General features: G+C 37.8%; 1 pseudogene; it reads right to left on the reverse strand.

Moving 5' to 3' along the window:
- The window catches only part of LOC127422541 (protein moonraker-like), a 31,308-nt pseudogene extending 24,348 nt beyond the window's left edge, over positions 1 to 6,960 (reverse strand).
- Between the last annotated feature and the right edge of the window lie 6,959 nt (positions 6,961 to 13,919).

The following is a 13,919-nucleotide window of genomic DNA, read 5'->3' on the forward strand; positions in this document are numbered from 1 at the left end:
TATTGTTACTGTACATCTTGCCATTGCAGCTTCTAGGCATGATTTCAAGCTTGATTACACTTCCTAATTCTTGACGCATACGTGGAGTGCTAGATGGCACTTGGAAGTGTAATCGAGCTTGAAACCATGAATGCCAAGGAGACTGATATCAAGATTTGTAATGAAAATTACATTTTGGTCTGTTCTCACCAAAAACAGATTGGATTGCTTCATAAGACATGGATTAAACCACTGGAGTCTCATGAATTACCTTTATTTGCTTTGTCGAGCTTCAAAGTTTTGGACCCCATTCAATTGCATTGTATGAACCTACAGAGCTGAGATTTTCTTCAAAAAATCTTTGTTTGCAGGAGAAAGAAAGTCATACACATCTGGGACGGCATGAAGGTGAGTAAATGATGGGAGAATTTTCATTTTTCACATGAACTATTCCTTTAAAAAATGCTATAAAAAAAAATATTGTTCGTTTTTATCGTAGTACTGCAAATTCCTTTTCTTGACAACTAATGCACAAACTAATGTTAACAAACAGAACCTTATTGTAAAGTGTGACCGTGACTGGGAAAGAGGATTAATGACAAACCTGAGGGCTTCATTTTGGGCTTGTGTCCTGTCATGTGATGAAGGGTTGAGCTGTGTGCTGCTGATGGTGCTGCTGGTTTCTGCTTTTCAGGGCTTTTTACAGGGGAGAAAAAACATCTGGGATCTGGCCTGCTAAACACAACACTACACACAAAAGACACACAACACATAAAAGTAGAAGCATGTCAAAAAGTGGAGGCCTTGGGCTCAAAGCAAACCTAAAAGATGCAAAAGACTGTGTCATGGATATTTAGCTTGTGTACTGACCATGGATGAGGAGGAGAGTGAGGGGATGTTGGTATTCAAGGAACAGTGGTCACTTTCTGGGGTAACTGGTTCTCCCTCAGCCGGGATGAGATGGTGTGTTGCTTGAAGCTGGCATCATGAACATGACCAGGCTGCAGAGACATATCTAATATCACTTTCATGTTTGCAGTTTGACATCTAAAATCAAAGCAAAGATATCTACAAATATATCTTCTCATATCATTCAATATGTCTGTATGTCTACTAGGACTAATTTCTCACCTTACTGTGGTCTGGGTTGATGGCAGCATTAGTGTTGGGTTTTTGTGGTTCTGTTTTTGATGACGTATGAGACTTTCCAGCCCTGCCTTCAAAACTTCACTGCGCCCCCGGATTAATGCCTGTGAGGTACTGTGGGGCTTCCTTGCCAGCCGGCTGTCTGCATACATTTGAAACATTAAAAAAAAAAAAAATACATGCTCAGATGTTCTTTTGCAATGCCCTGAAAATGAGCACCTGCACAGGGAGCAACCAGTTTACTCTATGTCCCTTCTGAATAGTAAATCACACTCATAATATGAATGAGCTAAAAATGTCTATGCAGTGCCAGTCAAAACTTTGGACACATGTTTATGTTTTTCATTACCTTAAAAACCTTTGAACAAAAAATCTATGCTAAAATACTTTAAAATAGTCTTGTAGACAATATACAGAGGCATGCAAAAGTTTGGGCACCCCTGATCAAAATTTCTGTTGCTGTGAATAGCTAAGCGAGCAAAAGATGGCCTGATTTCCAAAAGGCATAAAGTTAAAGATGACACATTTCTTTAATATTTTAAGCTATTTTACTATTTTATATTTTAAGCTATTTTACTATTTTATATTCATCATTTACAGTTTCAAAATAACAAAAAAGGAAAAGGGCCCAAAGCAAAAGTTTGGGCACCCTGCATGGTCAGTACTTATTAACACCCCCTGGCAAGTATCACAGCTTGTAAAAGCTTTTTGTAGCCAGCTAAGTGTATTTCAGTTTTTGTTTGGGGAATATCACCCATTCTTCCTTGCAAAAGGCTTCTAGTTCTGTGAGATTCTTGGGCCGTTTTGCATGCATTGCTCTTTTGAGGTCTATCCACAGATTTTCGATGATATTTAGGTTGGGGGACTGCAAGGGCCATGGCAAAACCTTCAACTTGTGCCTCTTGAGGTAGTCCATTGTGGATTTTGAGGTGTGTTTAGGATCATTATCCTGTTGTAGAATCAATCCTCTTTTCATCTTTACCTTTTTTACAGATGGTGTGATGTTTGCTTCCAGAATTTGCTGGTATTTAATTGAATCCATTCTTTCCTCTACCAGTGAAATGTTCCCATGTGCCACTGGCATCAGCACAAGTTGGAGAGGTGTTCTTTTCATGAAATTCTGCACCCTTTTTTCTCCAAACATACCTTTGCTCATTGCGGCCAAAAAGTTATATTTTAACTCCATCAGTCCACAGGACTCGTTTCCAAAATGCATCAGGCTTGTTTAGATGTTCATTTGCAAACTTCTGACACTGAAATTTATGGTGAGGGTGCAGGAAAGGTTTTCTTATTTGTCATATTTGTGCAGGTGTCGCTGCACAGTAGAAGTTTGCACCACTACTCCAGAGTCTGCTAAATCTTCCTTAAGGTCTTTTGCAGTCAAACAGGGGTTTTGATTTGCCTTTCTAGCAATGCTACGAGGAGTTCTCTCTGAAAGTTTTCTTGGTCTTCCAGACCTCAATTTGAACTCCACCGTTCCTGTTAACTACCATTTCTTGATTACATTACGAACTGAGGAAACGGCTACCTGAAAATGCTTTGCTATCTTTTTATAGCCTTCTCCTGCTTTGTGGGCATCCATTATTTTAATTTTCAGAGTGCTAGGCAGCTGCATAGAGGAGCCCATGGCTGCTGATTGTTGGGACAAGGTTTGAGGAGTCAGAGTATTTGTAAAGCTTTGAAATTTGCATCACCTGGCCTTTCCAAACAATGACTGTGAACAAGACATAGCCCTAACAAGCTAATTAAGGTCTGAGACTTTGGTAAAAGTTATCTGAGAGTTCAAATCTCTTGGGGTGCCCAAACTTTTGCATGGTGCTCCTTTCCTTTTTTTTCACTCTAAAATTGTAAAAAATAAAAATAATACACTAATATTGCTTAAAATGTTGAAAAGAATGTTTAATTTTTAACTTTATGCCTTTTGGAGATCGGTTCATCTTCTACTCACTTACCTATTCACAGCAACAGAAATTTTGACCAGGGGTGCCCAAAGTTTTGCATGCCACTGTAAATTGGTCTTATATATGAATTTCTTTGCAAAACTAAATTTTAAGGAAAAACAACATAATAACATTGGATTATGTATTGAAGGAAAAGCAGCCAAGAAGTTTCAGGCATTCATTGGAAGTCCATCAACACTGTTTAATAAGAATACCAGGTGAAAAATATTAAAAACAAATGAGTGTGCCAAACTTTTAACTGGTAGTATATATGTATACACATGATGTATACAGATAACTCACCACCCTTTTTTGCAGTAGCAGGCTTACGGGGTCTTCGTTGACCCCTCTCAGTAGGACCTCTGTCAGGATGAGGAGGGGACATACTGCAGGCCCTCAGTCTAGAAGAACTCTTTTCCACTGGGTTGGCATTCTGCAAGCCTGGGTCTCTGTTCGTGGAGGTTTCCTGCTTACGTAGTGCTGAGTCAAGGGTCTGAGTGCACACAAACAAAACAGCAGCAACATATAATAACTAAATAAATAATAGATAACAACACAGCTGAGGGTTTCATGGAATTAACTTGAAGTATATTCATAATTAAAATGATCAAACATCACCTCTAATTTCTGCAGGATGTCAAGAGCTGTTTCTGGCATGGCAGATCCCTGTTCCACCTCTACTTTAGCCAAGCAGAGAGAGAGCTGGCGTATCAGCTGACCTAGCTCTTTGCAGTGAGTGGGCACTCTGCTCTCTGCAGGGTCTGAGAGCTGGCTGATAAAGACTTGCATGGCTTTGACGGCTCCTCTGTTAGCAGTAGCCAGTCTGTCCATCGCCCTGGACTAAGAAGACATCCACAGAACCATTTCAAATGCAGGCCTTGTGACATTATATATCAAAATCAAGCTAGAAAACATGTTACCTTTTTGGTGTAGTTGATATTCTGGGAATGCAACTTGTCTAGATCCTCCTGAATTTCTCTAACCTGAACAGAAGAAACAAACAGTCCCATTATGGATGGGAAGTGAACGCACATGTCCATGGAATTTTTTTAATCAACATCAAGGTTTTAGGCTAAAATGTATATAATGTATAAGGTTTAGTATATATTTCAGGTGCTGTGACAGGTCAACATTTCATTTTTGACCATTTTGATCACCTTTTAGCCTTCACTAGCTCATTTTAAATGATGCTGTAAATTTATTTTATTTTATTTAATTTTTAAATATGTAGTCTCAATTAGTATGAGGTCATACCTTTACGGCTCAGCACAATACCAAAACCACAACAAAATATTTTGTCCACCCCTGATCCTTAAATACTTCCCGATATAACTTTGTCTGCACTGACTATGTAAGCAGACTGCAGTGCTACAAACAGACCTGTTGTTGTAACACGTAAATGATGCATACAGAATGAGCCGCCTGTTCCTGCTGATGGATCTCCATCCTGCACTTCCCATCGGTCTCCAGAACTTCCTTCATTCGTCCTGCAGAGACCCCACATTTAGCTACAAAACAGCAAAGACCCACCTCTACTGTTAGAAAGCTGATACTACATACAATATGTGGCTTAGAGCAAAGAGAACTCTCAACACCTTTATTAGCCAGCTGCTCTATCCTTTGAACATATGTGCCCAGTTCCTTCTGTAATTTGCGGATCTCCTGGCTAAGTTGTTGCTCATTGTTGTTGTCTTTCTGGTTGATGTCTTTGGTGGGTGGTGACTGGACCTGTTCAGGCTGGCTATTAGGCTTTTGAGGGGTATGCACCAGCATCTGAGTACCAGTTTCCCTTTGCCTCTCTGGACCTGCAGCCTTTGACATTCCTTTTGGAAAGACCTAATTTGTTAGGAGACAGAGAGAGATTTAAAAGAACAGTTCACCCAAAAAAGTAAATTCTCTCATCATTTACTCACTCTCATGCCATCCTAGATTTATTTGACTTTCTTCTGCTGAACACAAAGATTGTTAGTAGAAAATATCAGCTCTGTAGGTCCATACAATGCTAGCGAGTGGTGACCAGAACTTTGAAGCTTCAAAAATCACATAAAGGCCACATAAAAGTTATCCATAAGACTCCAGCTGTTAAGTCCATATCTTCAGAAGCGATATGATAGGTGTGGGAAACAGATCAATATACAAGTCCTTTTTTTTTATACCATAAATCTCCACTTTCACTTTCTTTCGAATTTTGAAAGTTAAAGTGGAGATTTATGGTAAAAAATAAAATAAAAAAGGACTTATAAATTGATCTATTTCTCACCCACACTTATCATATTGCTTCTGAAGATATGGACTTAACCACTGGAGTCTTATGGATTACTTTTATGTGGCCTTTATGTGATTTTTGAAGCTTCAAAGTTCTGGTCACCATTCATGTGCATTGAAAGGACCTACAGTGTAGAGATATTCTTCTAAAACTCTTTGTTTGTGTTTTGCAGAAAAAGAAATGCACATCTGGCAATGTGAGTAAATGATGAGAGAATTTTCTTTTTTGGGTGAACTTTTTTCTAAAGGGACAGGTAAATAAAATAAAAAAATCTGTCATCATTTACTCACTCTCTTGTTGTTGCAAACCTGTACAAATTTCCTTCTGTGGATCTCAAAAGGAGATGTTAGGCAGAATGTTAGGGACTGACAGTCTTGGATCTCAAAAGGAGAAGTTAGGCAGAATGTTAGGGACTGACAGCCTCAGTCACAATTTACTTGAATCATTTTTCCATGCAATGAGAGTGAATGGTGACCGAGACTGTCAGTCCCTTGAACATCTCTTGTTGTCTACCATGAAAGAAGTCACACAGATTTGGAAAAAGGGTGTGTAATGTTTTGGGTGAAGCCATTACATTACCATCCTCCAAAAAAGGTCATGGCTAACAATAACACAAAAAATTTATTATCAATATATTAATAAATTATGATAACCTGAGAACAGTGATCTGTGTTGATTTTCGGAGGGCTAGTGTTCTAGGATCTCTCTACTAGATCCAGTGATGAATGGCTGATGGATTCCTGACGTTTCCTGCACAGATCTCTCCTAGCCAGCCTGACGGAAGCCTAGCAAGCTGGTGCAGTTCTCCGCATCATCCTGCCTCTCTGCCCAGGGTACAAGTTTCTCTATCACAATGGGAGAAGGAGGTCCCATATGGGTGGCACAGTTTAGGACAGTGGGTGCCACTGTTTCATTGAACTGAAGCTGTGAGGATTGATGAAATATCAGAACCAATGACAATGAAGAAGAAGCTTGTTCATCAACATCAAATCATAAATAACTAAAGTTTATTTACCAAATGTACAACAATATAGCATGCAGCAGAAATTGCTAGCAATGTTGTCATTTCAACTGTCATGAAAATAATATGCAAATAATTTTCTATATGCAAAATAAAATTTCTTATTTGTTCCTTTTGATTTTGGAGTAAAATAAGACTTGGACAGTTTCGTGATCTAGTAATCTACAAATGAACATGTTTTGCATCACTACCTGAGTTTGCAGACCATTAATCTGAGACACAGAAGAGCTTTTTGTAATCCATTGAACGTTCACAGAGCCCGGTTCACCGATGGTCATTGGAGATCCCCTTTGAAAATCGGAGATCATCCTGATAACGTCCGGTTTATGCGTTTGAAAGGGATGCACTGATGGAGATGATAAATTCAGACAATCCTAGCAGCTTGACTACTCTTCTCAAAGCAGTTAGTTTGCTACTGACTGATCCGATCAATTATAAACAGCTTTAGCGATTGATTCACCACATAAAACCGTACAGTAAACCGACAACCCGACGATTAAAAGCGTCACTTGTGTGGCATGACAGCCGGTGTTGTTTAACAGAAACTAAAAAGAAACTGTTCTGTATACAGGACGTGTCAGGCAGTTTAAAAAACCGCCATGACAACAGAACACTTCTTCTTGATTGTCTATTAGTTGTTTCATTTGAGCTCAGGCATGTTAGTCGCCCCCTTCAGGTCTGGTTGAATAGGTCATTTCCCGGACTGCCGAGTTGACTCGCATTGATCGCAAAGTTAACATAGAATTGTCTTGAAACGTTAATTGTTCATATATAATATTGTAGTAACTGAAACTTTAGTCTTCATAACTTTTACATATCAAAAAGCATCATGGCTAAACAAAACTATATAGAACTGTCCATTAGCTTAGCCTAATTGGGGGGGGGGGGGGGGGTTAAACTGGTAAACAAAATGGTAAACTGACAGAAAAACAGCTTTAACCAGCCTAAGATGTTTTTTTTTTTTAAGTTTAAGTTTAAGCTGGTCTCTAAGCATTTCCAAGCTGGTGCTGAGCTAGCTGTTTTAGCTTGTTTCAGCAAGGCATGACGTTGTTAAACTTTTTACTCCAGTAGGCCTAATTATTTCTCAGGGAAATTTTTTTTCTTCTGTGTGCTTTGAGAAGAATCTCTATTTTGACATAAAATACTTACTAATATTAGATATAGGGTACTATGAGGCTAAAGGCACATTTGATTTGATTTTCTCCCTAAATAGGAACAAAAACTACCACAGCACTTTCCTAAACACCTTTTTGTCTCTGTGCACTGCAGAATTTTCCTGATGCATGAGATCTTTGCGTGTGGTGTCTAGGTTGGTTTTGAGTAAATCTGATCTAATTTGTAATATATATTTTTAAAATGTTGCAAATGTATGTAGTAGCTAATGAAAATCCCTGAAATCAACACATTTAGTTTGAGACAAAATACTTATTTGTCATTTTCAGTTTTGTTCAAGGTCATTAAATCAAAAGTCTTTTTAAGAACTGTCCAATAAATAAAGGATACCCTAATTGAAAATCTATCTTAAGCTGGTAGCTGTGTTTTAGAACATGGTAGCTGGTTTTTAGCTGGTCCAAGTTGGTCAATTGTTGGTCCAAGTTTGGAGACCAGCTTAGACCAGCTACTAGCTTGTCATACCAGCTCAAGATGGTCAAGCTGGTATTTGGAACATGGTAGCTGGTCGACCAGCTCATGATCAGCTTGGACCAGCTCATGACCAGCTACCATGTTCCAAAACACAGCTTCCAGCTTAAGCTGGATTTACCAGCAGAAGTATTTGGGGTAAAAAGCTCCCCTGTGGAGGAAACATATCTGTTCTGAAAAATTTTCAAAGTGGGCTCTAATTGACTGGTCAAATCACAATGGATATTAATTTGTTTATAGTATACTTGAGATGTAATAAAATGCCAAATTTGTTTGAAATTAACAGGAAACTGTGCACTCTTTTCTGAAGTAGTTATTTTGAGTAAACATTATCTTAATTTGTTACTCGAAAAAACATGTTTGCTGTCTCAAATTGTTTTGCTCAAACTGTTTTGCATTAGTTGACAAATTTCGCACTATAACTATTGCCCCTATTGATGTTCAAGCACACCGTGATATCACTGACCAGAAAAAAGCAAATTTTCCTTAAGGTGTGCCTTTAGCCCCTAACATTAGCCCAAACTCTAACATTTTCCACAACATATCTGTATTTAAAATGCATAACAGGTTATTTCAAACAATTGAGGTCAAACAGTAAAACAGTTATGAAACATGAAAACTGGACAAGGATGTAGCTGCTCTCTGCCCCCATTACACTTCAATAAGCTTGTCAAAGAGCATGTTGCCAAGGTAACAGACAACTTCACTCAAGTGGTGAGCCTCTGCCACTGAAAGAAGGGAACACACCTGATCGAGGAAGAGATGTGAACCGGAGCACATGGAATTTAGTATAAACGTACATGACAATGGGGACGGAAGACAGGACAGCATGCAATATTGAGCTGTTTATGGAAAGAGGAAATCAGGACAGGGAGGGGCAGTAAGAAAGGATGCCCGAGGGCCTGTCTCGCAAATCAATTAGTTATTAAGCATGTAGACAATTGAAAAGCCCAGAAAGACAGAGCCCATATTGCACAGGTTAGCTCTTGATCACTCTAGGTTTTTTAAGCATGATGCATGCAGATGGGAGAGGCCGCAGTAAATGCATGTGTGGAGATCAGTGGTGTAACCGGCTACACTCTGCTAATGTGTGCAACTGAACTGCCACACTCCACTGAGTGCGCCTGTTTCATGCAGCTGCTTCTGGGCCATGGGGCAGATTTACAGCGGCAGGATGATGCAGGATGGACAGCCCTTAGTTTGGCCAGTCAACATGGATACCTGGATGTGGTCCAACTTCTGGTGCTGCATGGTGCTCTCCCAGACACCCCTGACCATGAGAGAAGGCTACCAATAGACTATGCTGCTCAAGGACACCATGGTACTGTGGTTAAATTCTTGTTAAAAGAGTTAAAAAGACAAGAGCAAAGCGGTCCAACATACATTAATCAAATCAAGTTACCACAAGAGGTTGCACTTTCAAGCTCTAGTGACTACTTCGGGAAGATAGCTAGTTGGCAACTTGAAAACACTCCTAAACCTTTATGTGGTGATTTTTCCAGAGACCTCAGTCGTTTCCTGTGCAAACAAAGTGAGTGTGATCTGCTTATATCTGATCACGTTATTTGCAATCATTATGCCCAAGAATATTACGACGAGAATCATCTCAGTGAATATGGTTACAAAGGACGCAGAAATCACACCATTGGCATATTTCCATCAATTGTCCAGCTGCCTCCTAACCAGGTCATTAAAAATCCAGCTTTTTATAACTTTGGAGAAGAACAACCTCACAATATGAGATCTCATCTAATTCTTTTAACTTAAAAAGCTACTTCTAAGACTTGGTTTCTCCCTGGATAGTTGAGGAAAGGACAATCTTGTCACATTGATTCTAAGCTATACACAAATAGCACTATTAAGAAACCTTCAGGCAGCTTCTGGTAATGGATGACACCTAAGCTGATCTTGAGTTCCACAAATCTTCTGGTCCCAGTTGAGGATGTTGTTGTAGATAACACTACAATTAATTACTCAACAGCAGAAGAGATTCCTGGCACATTTACAGACACAGTTCTGCAAAACCATTGCTTCTTGGAGAAGGGCTCGTAATGGCTGCCATCTACCAAGGCACTGCATCATGAAGGCAATGAGAATTTTGAAAGAATGGAAAGGCGCTATCTAAGACTTTCAAGTAAAAGAAGACTGTCTGGCCAGAAGCATGTTCCTAAATCAGATCAAAATAATTTTCTTCTGTCCCTTCAGTGTCAGAATCAGAATTGTGTTTGCAGCACATCCAATGTATTTGGGATGCACCGGTGACACATTTACAGAGAGCTGAGATTTATTCTCAGGGGAGACTCAGAGACAGATCTGAACACCACCCTTAATAAATAAATAATAATAGAAAAACTCAAATATTTTACTTTTAGTTTTTTCTATTTTAAGGACAGAATGTCTCTTCAAGGAATGTTCCGGGTTCAATACAAGTTATGCTCAATCAACAGAATTTGTGGCATAATATTGATTACAAAAAAATAAAAATAAATTGACTTTCCCCTCCTTTTCATAAAACAAAGCAAAAATCTGGGTTACACTGAGGCACTTACAATGAAAATGAATGGAGGCCAATCCATAAATGTTAAAATGCACACTGTTTCAAAGATATAGCCACAAGACGTAAACAATATGCATGTTAACATGATTTTAGTGTGTTAAAATCGCTTACTAACCTTTTCTGCTTAAAGTTATAGCCAATTTAAAAAATAAATATTATTCATTCATCTATGTATTCAGTTATTTATTTATTTTTGGAATTCATAAACCACAGAATAGGGTTCAAGTGCTTACTGCACATGTTTCAACTCTAAAGTAATGACAGAAAAGCCATCTCCAGTTGACCCAAGTTCTGAATTTGCACCTATAAGTCTTGAAATCTTGTTAATAAGTTCTAAATAAAAGTGTGATAATTTGTTAAACTTATGTACTAAATAAACCAAACTAAAGAAAATAATTTTGTGTGGATGCATGCATTTTCAAAAGGTTTTGATTTTGTTTGAACTCCATAGAGCAGCATCACGTTGATTTCCAGTTCTACTGACCTCGTTGAAATACTATAGCAGTGGTTCTCAACAAAGACATAACCAGTTACTTTTTTTATTCTGACAGTTGTAACTCTCCTTTCATCAGTTTTTTAATGATTCAAATTCAGTCATCTCTTGGAATGTCTGAAGGCAAACAAAACCAATTATAATTTCTTTCATTAAAAAATAAATAAATAAATAAATACATAAATATATATATTTTAGCCAATTTTTGGGGGATTTAGGCATTGCTATTTCATCTTTAAAAAACTGAGTGCATTTTGAGTATATATATATATATATATATATATATATATATATATATATATATATATATATACAGTATATACACACACACACTCTGGCGGCCAAAAGTTTGGAATAATGTAAGATTTTGCTGTTTCGGAAGGAAATTGGTACTTTAATTCACCAAAGTGGCATTCAACTGATCACAAAGTATAGTCAGGACATTACTGATGTAAAAAACAGCATCATTTTTGACCAAATCTAGACAGGCCCCATTTCCAGCAGCCATCACTCCAACACCTTATCCTTGAGTAATCATGCTAAATTGCTAATTTGGTACTAGAAAATCACTTGCCATTATATCAAACTCAGTTGAAAGCTATTTAGTTCGTTAAATGAAGCTTAACATTGTCTTTGTGTTTGTTTTTGAGTTGTCACAGTATGCAATAGACTGGCATGTCTTAAGGTCAATTTTAGGTCAAAAATGGCAAACAAGAAACAGCTTTCTCTAGAAACTCGGCAGTCAATCGTTGTTTTGAGGAATGAAGGCTATACAGTGTATACAGTTTCCAAAAGACTGAAGATTTCATAAAGGTGTACACTACAGTCTTCAAAGACAAAGGACAACCGGCTCTAACAAGGTCAGAAAGAGATGTGGAAGGCCATATGTACAACTAAACAAGAGGATAAGTACATCAGAGTCTCTAGTTTGAGAAATAGATGCCTCACATGTCCTCAGCTGACAGCTTCATTGAATTCTACCCACTCGACACCAGTTTCATGTACAGAGAAGACTCAGGGGTACAGGCCTTATGGGAAGAATTGTAAAGAAAAAGCCACTTTTGAAACAGAAAACAAAAAGAAAATGTTAGCGTGGGCAAAGAAACACTGACATTGGACAACAGATAATTGGAAAAGAGTGTTATGGATCTTAACCCCATTGAGCTTTTGTGGGATCAGCTAGACTGTAAGGTGCGTGAGATCTGCCCGACAAGACAGCCACATCTATGGCAAGTGCTACAGGAAGTGTGGAGTGAAATGTCACCTGAGTATCTGAACAAACTGACAGCTAGAATGCCAAGGATCTGCAAAGCTGTCGTTGATGCACGTCGTGGAGGATTTTTTGATGAGAACTCTTTGAAGTAGTTTAAAAAGTTCTGAAAATTTTTTTCAAATTGTAATAGTAATTTTTCACGTTAATAATGTCCTGACTATACATTGTGATCAGTTGAATGCCACTTTGGTGAATAAAAGTACCAATTTTTTTCCATAAGAGCAAAATCTGTACATTATTGCAAACTTTTGGCTGCCAGTGTGTGTACGTATATTTCGTTTTTATAGTTTTAATAGTGGTATTTGTGATAAGATTTATAATATGGTAGCATGGTTAACATGATTTCTATAAAACAAACTATGGCATTTTTGTAATTATAAACAGTAGGTCTACCTTAAACACATTTAAAAACAATTAATACAAAATATAAATATTTATACAGTAAGTAGTAAAAAATGAATGATATTCCCTCACTCCCCCAATGTAGACTATTACAATAGAGCTGAAGTGATGATCATATTTATTATGTATCCGTTTCTGCCTAAAGTACATTTAGTGTTACTATAGTAAAGTCAAGGTTGGTGATGTGTGAAAAGACTTGTAATTTGTGCATGTAACAGTGTTTTCTTTTGTTCATCTTTTCAATCCTATTTAGAATGTCGGGACGTTGAATGTGGTTTTAAACTAGTTTACTCACCGAGGATTTTCATAGAGGTTTGCACCAGAGAATTTTTCTGCCGAATGCAAGAACCCCTGTGCTATAGTATCTTCTCTTATGTAAATTAATTTTATTTGTAAAAACAAATCAGGCCAGAACAATAATACATAAAAATCCACGAAACTCATTTGAAGCACAGATACAATGGCATTACATTGCCCTCTTGTGGATTTAAGATGGCATTAGATCATCATGAGTTGATGTGCTGCAGCCCTAAGATAAATACACAACCAGATCTCATTACTCTTAAGTGGCAAATCCAGACCTATGTCTGAAATAGTTTGTCATTTTAAGTACCAATGTAAGGGCTTGGCAATAACTTATTCGCCATCTTATTGCCACCCCTGCCTTATTTAACCCTGGCAAGACTCTAAAGACTCTAATCTCCCCACAAGACAGTTCAGAGGAAATTGTCACTAAAATGTGACTAATCTGGCTTCCTCAGCTATTGTTGATAGGAATTATTCTGAAGACTCCTATACTAATTTTCCTCAATGCAGGTCTGAAATTATCGCTTTTCTGATATCAGTAGTGGTAAACATAAAAAAGGGGTGAAACAAAGCTTGTAGTTCTAGTACATTTACAATGTAGGTGCAACAAGCAGCCATTGTCTTAAAGGAATAGTTAACCCAAAAATGAAAGTTATCTCATCATTTACACACCCTCATGGCACCCCAGATGTTTTTGACTTTCTTTCTTCAGCAGAACACAAACAAAGATTTTAGAAGAATATTTCAGCTCTGTAGGTCCATACAATGCAAGTGAATGGTGACCACTGACCAGACCTTTGTAGCTCCAAAAGTCACATGAAGCAAACATCAAAGTAGGCTAATCCATATGACTCAGTGGTTAAATCTATATCTTCAGAAGTGATATAATATGTGG

The sequence above is a fragment of the Myxocyprinus asiaticus genome, chromosome 31, assembly GCF_019703515.2.
Source record: "Myxocyprinus asiaticus isolate MX2 ecotype Aquarium Trade chromosome 31, UBuf_Myxa_2, whole genome shotgun sequence".
Lineage (NCBI taxonomy): Eukaryota > Metazoa > Chordata > Actinopteri > Cypriniformes > Catostomidae > Myxocyprinus > Myxocyprinus asiaticus.